At 45.1% G+C, this 9,438-nt stretch overlaps 1 long non-coding RNA gene across 2 annotated transcripts; it reads right to left on the bottom strand.

Annotated features, from left to right (window-relative positions):
* Positions 1-228: 228 nt before the first annotated feature.
* Positions 229-9,436, bottom strand: LOC140702306 (uncharacterized). 2 transcript variants are annotated; one of them, XR_012081427.2, is made up of 3 exons: positions 9,381-9,436; positions 4,564-4,630; positions 229-501 (listed from the first exon to the last, which is right to left on the bottom strand). It is a non-coding gene; the product is annotated as an uncharacterized LOC140702306 (long non-coding RNA). The 2 variants fall into 2 exon arrangements; XR_013538690.1 differs by lacking the exon at positions 4,564-4,630.
* Positions 9,437-9,438: the final 2 nt, after the last annotated feature.

Genomic DNA, 9,438 nt, shown 5'->3' with positions numbered 1-9,438 from the left:
TAAACAGTGATTACTACTAGGTATGATTGGGTTCATGGTTGACGGTAGAAGTTCCTCCCAACTCCAGACCCACAAATGAGGAGAATGTGGGTTTAGTAACAGCATCTTTATTGAAGATGACTGGCAGTTGTTCCATCACCAGTTCAAGGGGTTCGTTTTCTAACATCAGCAGGAAGGATTCAACCAAACGATCCCTGGTAACATTAAACACAGTTTCTCTTAATGATGGGGAGTTCCATCCAACCTGTCAATGAGGGAACAGAGGGACTGATGCTGGGTTGCACACAGACTGCCGCAGCAAGGAGGACAGACCCACCACCTTCTGTTGTTTACTCCTTTGTAGGCCTCACCTCTTCTACCTCCCCTGTTCTCAGAGGACTTCCCATCTTCCTTTCTGTTGATCCTGGACACTCTCTCTGAGCTGTGGGTGGATTCCCATTCTCTTTGGCTCTGCTCTTATCTTCTCCTTTCTGCCTTCCTTCTCCTCCTTGACTGGCTCCCCTTGTATTAAAAAAAGAATACAGAACAAATATTCAGAAGCTCACTCATTTAAGCCATGAAATTGCATTTTTATTTTTATTTATTTTTTTTGCTTTGTGGCTAGGAATGATTGTACTTGATTTTAGCAGAACTTTGGTGCCTATATCCTGTCGTAGTCTCCACCCCACCCAATTTGCCACCATACAATTGCTTCGTCATTTAAAAAGAAAAACCCTCCAAGGATGTCATGTCCCACCAAATCATTTCTGATGTGTGGTGACTATATGAGTTAAGGATCTCCCAAATGTCCTGTCAACAGCTCTGCTCTGATCTTGCAAAATAACATCTCATGTCAGATTGCTATCTCTTCCTAATCCCCCCCCCCTTCCTAGCATTATTGTCTTTTCCAGTAAGTTCTGCTCAGGTCTTGCAAATGGCTGTGGATTCCTTTGATGGGTCAACCCATCTTACGTTAGGTCTTCCTCTTTTCCTACTGCCCTCCCAAAATATTTTCCCCAGTAATATTATTTTTTTCTGCCAGTTCAGTGTTCTCATTATATGTGCAAGGTAGAAGAGTCTCAGATTGCTCATTTCTGCTCTTGTTCAGACTTGACTTGATTAAGCACCCAATGATTTTCCTTTCTGGTGGTCTGTAAGGCTCACCTCCAACACTACATTCCAAACAAGTTGAGTTTCTTTCTTCACTGTCCATCGTTGACATAGTATTGATGATTTTGATCTTCGTTTCAAGTGTCAACCAAGACTGCCTACAGGATAGCTTCTTGTGCTCACTGCCATTCACGAAGAGGAATATCCCATAACCTGGCTTCTTTTTTCATCAGTTAACCACTTCTCATCCAAGCTGAAAACAATTGTCAGGGTCGTTTTTCAACAAGTCCTCTAGGTATCTATTGCTTGGAGCTACAAAATACAAAAATCCCTAGCAGAAATGGCAGTGAGCACAAGAGGGTATCCCGTAGACCATATTGACAGCTGACATGGTTGTTGCAAATGTTCAGGCTGCCCTTTGCTATGTAAAGTTTGGCATCCTTTTCCCCGGTGGTAATGTTGGTACAATATTGTGCATCAGTGTTGGGCCATTTCCTTGCCTTTTGGATTGTGGATACAGAAGCACAATATATTACATTCATAAAGTGGAGGGTTTTTTAAAAAAAGAACTGAACTTTTTTTCGCCAGTTCTCAACCCTTGAAATAATGTGCAACAACACAAAGATAAAAGCAAAAGCCATACATCCCTCCATAATCTACAGTGGTGCCTCGCTAGACAGTTACCCCACATGACAGTTTTTTCGCTAGACATTAACTTTTTGCGATGGCTATAGCGATTCGCAAAACAGTGATTCCTATGGGGGAATTTCGCTGGACAATATTTGGTCCTGCTTCGCAAACCAATTTTCGCTAGACGACGATTTTGACAGCTCCCTCCATGCTTGGAAAACAGGTGTTTTCGGGACCTAGGCTTTGCAAGACACCTATTTAAACAGCTGATCAGCAGTTTGCAAAGCGGCTTTCCTATGGCCGATCTTTGCTAGACAACGACGATTCTTCCCCGTTGGAACACACTAAACAGGTTTCAATGCATTCTAATGGGGAAATGCTTTTCGCTAGATGATGATTTTGCTAAACAGAGATTTCAGTGGAACGGATTATCATCGTCTAGCGAGGCACCACTTTATTTGTTTGCCCAGAACGTACTTGTGCTGGGACAGGTAAAGGTAAAGGTAAAGGTTCCCCTTGACAATTTTTGTCCAGTCGTGTCCGACTCTAGGGGGCGGCGCTCATCCCGCTCTTCAAGCCATAGAGCCAGCATTTGTCCGAAGACAATCTTTCCGTGGTCACGTGGCCAGTGTGATTTAGACACGGAACGCTGTTTACCTTCCCACCGAGATGGTACCTATTTATCTACTCGCATTTGCATGCTTTCGAACCACTAGGTTGGCGGGAGCTGGGACAGGCGACGGGAGCTCACTCCGTCACGTGGATTCGATCTTATGACTGCTTGGTCTTCTGACCCTGCAGCACAGGCTTCTGCGGTTTAGCCCACAGCACCACCACGTCCCATCAAAATTCAAAAAACCTCAAAATTCTCTTGAAACCGAGCACCGCTTGTTGACTGTCTCAAAGCTGCTGTCCCTATTGTTTAACAGAAAGACTCACCAGAGCTTCTAGTGGTAGACCACATGCTTCTAATGTGGAAGGTGACAGGTAAGACAGGAACACCTTCCCTCGAAAACTCTGGGAGGCCCTGCCAAGGCAGTGTTTGACTATAAAAGTCTATCAAATGCAACCTAAGGATATTAACGGATTAATCTTTGTCCTGTCTCCTTGAAAGCGTACATGGGAATGCGTGTTTTTCAGGTAAAAGAGGCTGCGCCCAGGAGGGGCTGAAAGTTGTTGAAATATTTTGTGCTAGGAGGGGGAGGGAAGGAGAGAAAGCAGAGAGAACAGACGGAGTAAACATGGAACGGAGAGGGCTTTTGTGAGTCCAGCCGCCACACAATTACCCTCTTGTCTCCTCATCTATTTTCTTCACATTCTGCTTTTAAAGACATTCTCCCCTGATGCGTCATGAAACAGCAGGCGGGGGGGGAGGGATGGGTGGCGAGCATCTAGAAGAAACACTTTTCTTTCACTAATTAAAGACAGATCTTGGAGACAAATGGGGACACTGTCTTTTTCCCACTAAAGGAGGAGGAGGAGGAAGAGGTGGCCCCGTCAAATGTCCAGCATAGCTTTCTCAGGACAGCAGGAAAATTGCTCCTTCGCAACAGGCTGGTGCTGACTGTTTAACACACACAGACAGACTCACAGACAGACAGACAGACAGACAGACAGACTGACACACACACACACACACACACACACACACTCATTGTTATCTCCTTTACAAGGCTGAGCTTGTTTGGAGTGATAGAAGCTGTTGTTTGTTTTAGGGCTCGTGGGTGCGCTCTGCAAAGATGATCATGCAAGATTATAGCACGCCATACTTATATGTAACATGGGGGGGGGGGATTCAGCTACCTGCTGTCTTTCTGGGAAAGTGGGCATGGGATGCCAGGAGAAAGAAGGAGGCGGGGTGATGATGCTACCCGTTCACCACTCTGTCCTTCCTAAAGTATAAACAGGCTTATTTTAGAGGGCCTGACTCATAGCAACATTCCGTAACTTGGTTACCCCAGGCAGCTGAGAATGCTGTACACTCTGGAGGGGGAAAAAAATCCACAGTGTGATTCTTTCTCGTACGGTCTCGTCCTGCCCGTTCTTTCCAGCCCCTCCAGTGGGAACAAATGCATCCTTCTTTATTATATCTGTGCCCTACCATGTGAACATATAAGAAAACACACCATTGTTATTGCCAAAGCCTAGCAAACTCACATTCCAGGCAGACACCGCGTGCAAATCGACAAGATAGATACAACACACAAGTCGGAACTTAGCAAGCCTTCCTTTCTGATCTGCGACTTGGACAACCCTACCACTTCCATCATGGCAGAGGAACACCACTGTGTTTATCTGGGGGGGGGGGGAGCATCAATTCAGTTCAACCTGTCTTCTTACTAGAGGCACAGGATCAGAGCCCTGCCTGTGTGTGTGTGAGAGAGAAAGAGAGTGAGAATACCAATTTTTGCCTTGGCCCTATCTATTTCCACACCTCCACCACCCTTTCACTTCACCCACTGCAATGGACACCAGCACAGCTGTACAGAAAGATCCATGATTTTCCTGTAACCGCTCTGGCCGGTGAGGAGCCGCAGACCTCACATTTGTCCCGGGGCCACCAGGGGGCAGCAGCTGTGTGGCGATCTGACAGCCTCGTCTTGGAGGGAGGAATGAGCTAATAAGACGGATTTGGCCTTCAGGATGCCAGCAGCTGGAGAATCAGAGGTGTGTGAACTTCACCTTTCATCCCAGACCCATCCCGTTTAAATGCGCTTCTCTCCGGCATCCCCTCCATCCATCACTTCTGTCTTGCCTCTTCCTGCAGAGTCAGCACTTCGACCATCAGAGAAGAGGAAAAGATGCAAGCTGTTTTTTTCCAATCAAGGAGACGTCGAATCTTACCACCGGGGTGGATGGTTGGATAGGCGATGGAATCTTCCTTGAGATGCGACCTTTTGCGGCGACATTCCTAGGAAAAGTGATACTTTGAGCGGCGTCTAAATGTTGTCATTACCCATGGGTCTGCACATCAAGAGAGGGTTTGGGCGAGAATCGGAGTGCCAGAACACACTTCCGTTTGTTATTTGTACCCTGGCCCTTTTCAATTACAACAATAATCAAAGTAATTTTTAATAATAGGGAAGGGAAAAAACATAATAGAACTTAAGATGCTTTTTCAGTCTCCCAAGCGCTTAGTATTGCTTTCTTATTTATTTTAAAGCCGCATGTACAAACTGCCTTTTAATCAAGACGGTTTGCAAAAATCCAAACAATGGTTGAGAACAAAGAAAGCAACCCGCAGGCAAAAGCAGACTGAAAAATGTAATTTTGATTAAAATTTTAATGTTTCAGAATTCAAAATAGCTGAGTTGGTAAATATTATTTAAAACAGAACATGGAGGTGAAGAAAACAAGGATTCTGCAAGGCAGGAAACTTCATTCCAGGCCTTCCACCCTGAAAAAGATTCCCAGAAGAGCACCCCTATCCATCTGTTGCAGGAAAAATGATACAGTCTATCTATCTATCTATCTATCTATCTATCTATCTATCTATCTATCTATCTATCTATCTATCTATCTATCTATCTATCTATCTATCTATCTATCTATCTATCTATCTATCTATCTATCTATCTATCTATCTATCTATCTATCTATCTATCTATGCCTCTGTGCTGCAAGGTCAGAAGACCAAGCAGTCGTAAGATCGAATCCACGCGACGGAGTGCGCGCCCGTCGCTTGTCCCAGCTCCCGCCAACCTAGCGGTTCGAAAGCATGCAAATGCGAGTAGATCAATAGGGACCACCTCGGTGGGAAGGTAACAGCGTTCCATGTCTAAGTCGCACTGGCCATGTGACCACGGAAGATTGTCTTCAGACAAAACGCTGGCTCTATGGCTTGGAAACAGGGATGAGCACCGCCCCCTAGAGTCGAACACGACTGGACAAAAATTGTCAAGGGGAAACTTTACCTTTATACTCAGATACAGTAGTTACTTATACTTAGGATCAGAACTTGGCCAACGTGGCAGAGAGCTCTCAGCTGTCATCTAGCCATGCCCAGTGAGCACAGGTTTCCCTTCTAAGCGCACGCACAGCAGACGACACCTCTGCATGGTGTGCTCCGGAAGCCTTCTTGTTCTCCGAGAGGCTTGTCCCACGGAGACACTGTATTTGTGAACTCAAGCGTTCCTCCAGCGTATTTGTGCATGAATGTATGGACATTATTTCCTGGCAAGCTCTTCCTGGGAAATGCGGGACGAAGGGAAAGGAATGCGAGAGGCCGCTCTTCTCTCAGGGAGATGGGCTTGTTGCGAATCTCATGCTTGTGAGAGGGGGAGGGAGTCGAGCTTGGATCCGTGGCATTCGTGGCAGGTGGAGCCACAGAGGGTCCCTGCGAATGGCTGCCGAGAGTGGCTTCTCTGTACCCAGTGGCACCAGGGCCCGGTGGCGCCTCCTGCATCTCTCATGGATGCAAGCCACACACTCTGCTTGGGTCCCCTGTTCTTTTGCCATGGGATGGCCCTTTGGAGCATCAACTGGGGAATTCTAACTACCAGAGTTTAGTTGCATTCTCCTCTCCTTTTCTTTTAACTGCAAACCCTCCATTTCCCCAGGTATTTGGCAGTGGGGTGACGCTGCTGGTGTTCTCTGTGCTATAGTACCAAAATATATTTTTTCCAGGTTCTGACCCATACCTTAATGGACATTAGTGCCTTGGTCCTCGCCATCAGGTGTCTACGGAAGTGCACTGTAAACCTCTCCAGCAGGGTGGGACATGCATGGGCTACGCGGCAGCTGTCTCAGATATTTCTACAGTCCTGTGATGCTCTGCTGTTGATTTTGTTGCCACGACAGTGGTGGCAAGTAAGGGCTCCTTTGCCTTGAAATCTATGCATAGATTGCACATTTCCTGCATCTGCTTCTTGCCTTATAAACACAGGAGAATATAAGGTGGGTTGGACAAAAAGGTCATAAAGCTGAAAGCCTGCCTTGTGGGCGACCTGGAATGGGTGGCTGATTTTGAATCTGTTGACCCATAAGGCCAGTTCCGGCTGTCTTCTTCAGACACTCAGAAAGGATTCATCCCGTAAATCCTGGGATACTACTACTACGACTACACCATTCCTTGCCATAACATGCAGCAAAAGTTACTCTCCGCTGCTATCTTTTCCTGAAATTTTGTGTGATGTTCACTCATTCTATAACTTCTTGAGCTGTTTCCCCAGAGCGTCTACTTCTCAAGACACACCATCTGCTCTGCCAGAAAGTTCATCCTTAAACCTTTTCCAATTCCTTCTCTCCTCAGAACAAACTCTCCTTACAACAAACCTCCTTAACAACCCACTTCAGCTCACTAGGCTGGGTGACCTCCAGCTCATACACCCCCCCCCATGAAGTCCAGCCCTGGATTCCACATTTCAACAGCCTACAGTTGCTTCCGTATGAATGGGCACAAGTGGAGCATACAGCATCCATGCTTAGCATCTTTGGGTTGATCTTGTTACCATTGTGTGCTTTTGAGTCCTCTCTGACTTATGGGGAACCCAACTTTGAAGGCGTTTGAGATGTTTATGGAGTGATCTCCCATTGCCACTGCCCAGTGAATTTCCATAGCTGAGTGGGGATTTGAATCCAGGCCCCCAGCATCTTAGTTAGGATGCTCTATCCATTACACTGCACTGTCTCACTAAAGCAGTGCTGGTACTTCCAACAAGTATATTTCAGCCATTAGCACTGAAGGATAAAATTTCTTTAGTCGTCAGCCAAAGAAAGGACTAAATGAAAGGTCAACACATCTATTGATGGCAAGCCAACGGGTAAGGAAAAATCTAATACACCTTGGGGAGCGGTTACAGAGAAATTCTAGGTCTTCTCACTCCCAACCTGCCCTTCTTTCCCCCACTTTCCTTCCTGCCTTTCATTGCTTGATATTTCCAGATGCTGTACTAAGTTATGCTAAACTGCTTCATCTGATTTATTTATGGACATTAAAGCTTTAGGATGAAAGGAACGGAGTATAAATAGATGCTTCTTCTTTGCCTCTCCTTTTGTGAGTGTTGCAACTATTTTATGTTTTCTCGAGGTGTTTTCTTGAGGAAACATGCACATATTTTCTATACATCTCTAATCAAATCAGCTCTATTTGATTAGAGATGTAAACTGATTTTTCCAGGGGCAAGTGATGAACCCTGGAAAAACATCAATAACATCTTAAAAAGTGGACAGACGTGTGCATATTTTTTTTAAAAAACAGGGCTGCTTTTAATGAACACTTTAAAAAAGAGAGAGAACAATTTGCATGGTGCAATTTAGCATCAGCCAGCAAAACAACACACAAATGAGCTATAGGAGGCAAGAACACTGTCTCTGCTTTATATTTTCTCACTTTATATGTTGGTGGTTACCAGCAACAACATATCTGAAACTAGCCAACAATGCTTTTTAAAGCTGTATGGCGTGTGTGTGTGTGTGTGTGTGTGTGTGTGTGTGTGTGTGTTTCTTCCAGCAGCTGTTCCCCCCTTGCAACCAGGGGGGTGGGGGGTGGCGGGGGGGGGGAAACAGGCTGCCTCCGTGAAGCAAAGATGATCAGAAGCTTCCTCTAATGTGTTCCACATTTCTCTCCTATCCCCTGGTGATTATTTGAGAGTCCTGACCTAAATCAGAAAGCCATTGTCTTTGTTCAGTTCATTCCCAGGACTTGAAAGACGGGTATATAAACCATGAGGGAGGCAAAGGATGGAGGAAGAGCAAGTAGGCTGAGGTTGCTGACCTCGCATGATAGAATGCAGGATGCTTTCCTTGTAGAGGTTTGGAGCATTCCCTTTTCTTTCTTTCTTTCTTTCTTTCTTTCTTTCTTTCTTTCTTTCTTTCTTTCTTTCTTTCTTTCTTTCTTTCTTTCTTTCTTTCTTTCTTTCTTTCTTTCTTTCTTCCTTCCTTCCTTCCTTCCTTCCTTCCTTCCTTCCTTCCTTCCTTCATATGCATTCTATCTGATGGTTCCTGCAGGTGCATGCATATCAATACGTACATATCTCTTGATGCTGTTGACTGTGTTTTCGATGATGCAGGCTCTAAATTAGAAGTGGCCGGTGGGACCTGTCATTAAAATGTTACAGCGCAAGGTGCTCCTATTCAGATCTCCAGCTCATTGTGCCTTTTCCAGGGCCGTTGTGAACCTGTTGTGGCAGTGGCTCAGGTGGTAGAGAACAGAATGGAAGGATGTGGATAGGTACTAGGGAGATGGGAGAGAATTCTGTGCAAAGGGAGAGTCAGTGGAAACAGGAAGCTGGTTTTGTGGGGGAATGCAACTCCCAGAATGCAAAAACCTCTAAACAGCACATTACATTCCAAATACTAATATTAAAACCAGTGCTTTTACATTAAAAAGAGACTATGCAAACATATGCAAATGATGGCCAAAATCCTTTCCCATGATGATGCAGGCAGAACGGAAATGACATGACTCACGGCAACCAATTGCCGCTAATTAACAAGTCCCACTTGGAATGCTGGTCGTGCATCATGCCCCTGACTAGCACAAAATGAAGACTCCAAGCAAGGGTTCCTTAATTAGTGGCAATTTGCTAATATGAGTAATGCTATTTCACTTCCCTTGGCGTAAATATGCAACAAGATTCTGGTCGCCATTTCAGTAATAGCATTTGAATGTCATGTCTGAAATGTTATTTTGAAAAGTTTAGAGACATTAATTTACTTACCCTTCTGTTTAACATAAAAGTAATCATTTTCCCGTGACAGTTGGACTGTGGTATCCCA

This window comes from Pogona vitticeps, chromosome 11 (genome assembly GCF_051106095.1).
Source record: "Pogona vitticeps strain Pit_001003342236 chromosome 11, PviZW2.1, whole genome shotgun sequence".
Taxonomy (NCBI): domain Eukaryota; kingdom Metazoa; phylum Chordata; class Lepidosauria; order Squamata; family Agamidae; genus Pogona; species Pogona vitticeps.
Note: the sequence above shows the minus strand (reverse complement) of the source record. Positions and strands in the feature narration are given on the sequence as shown.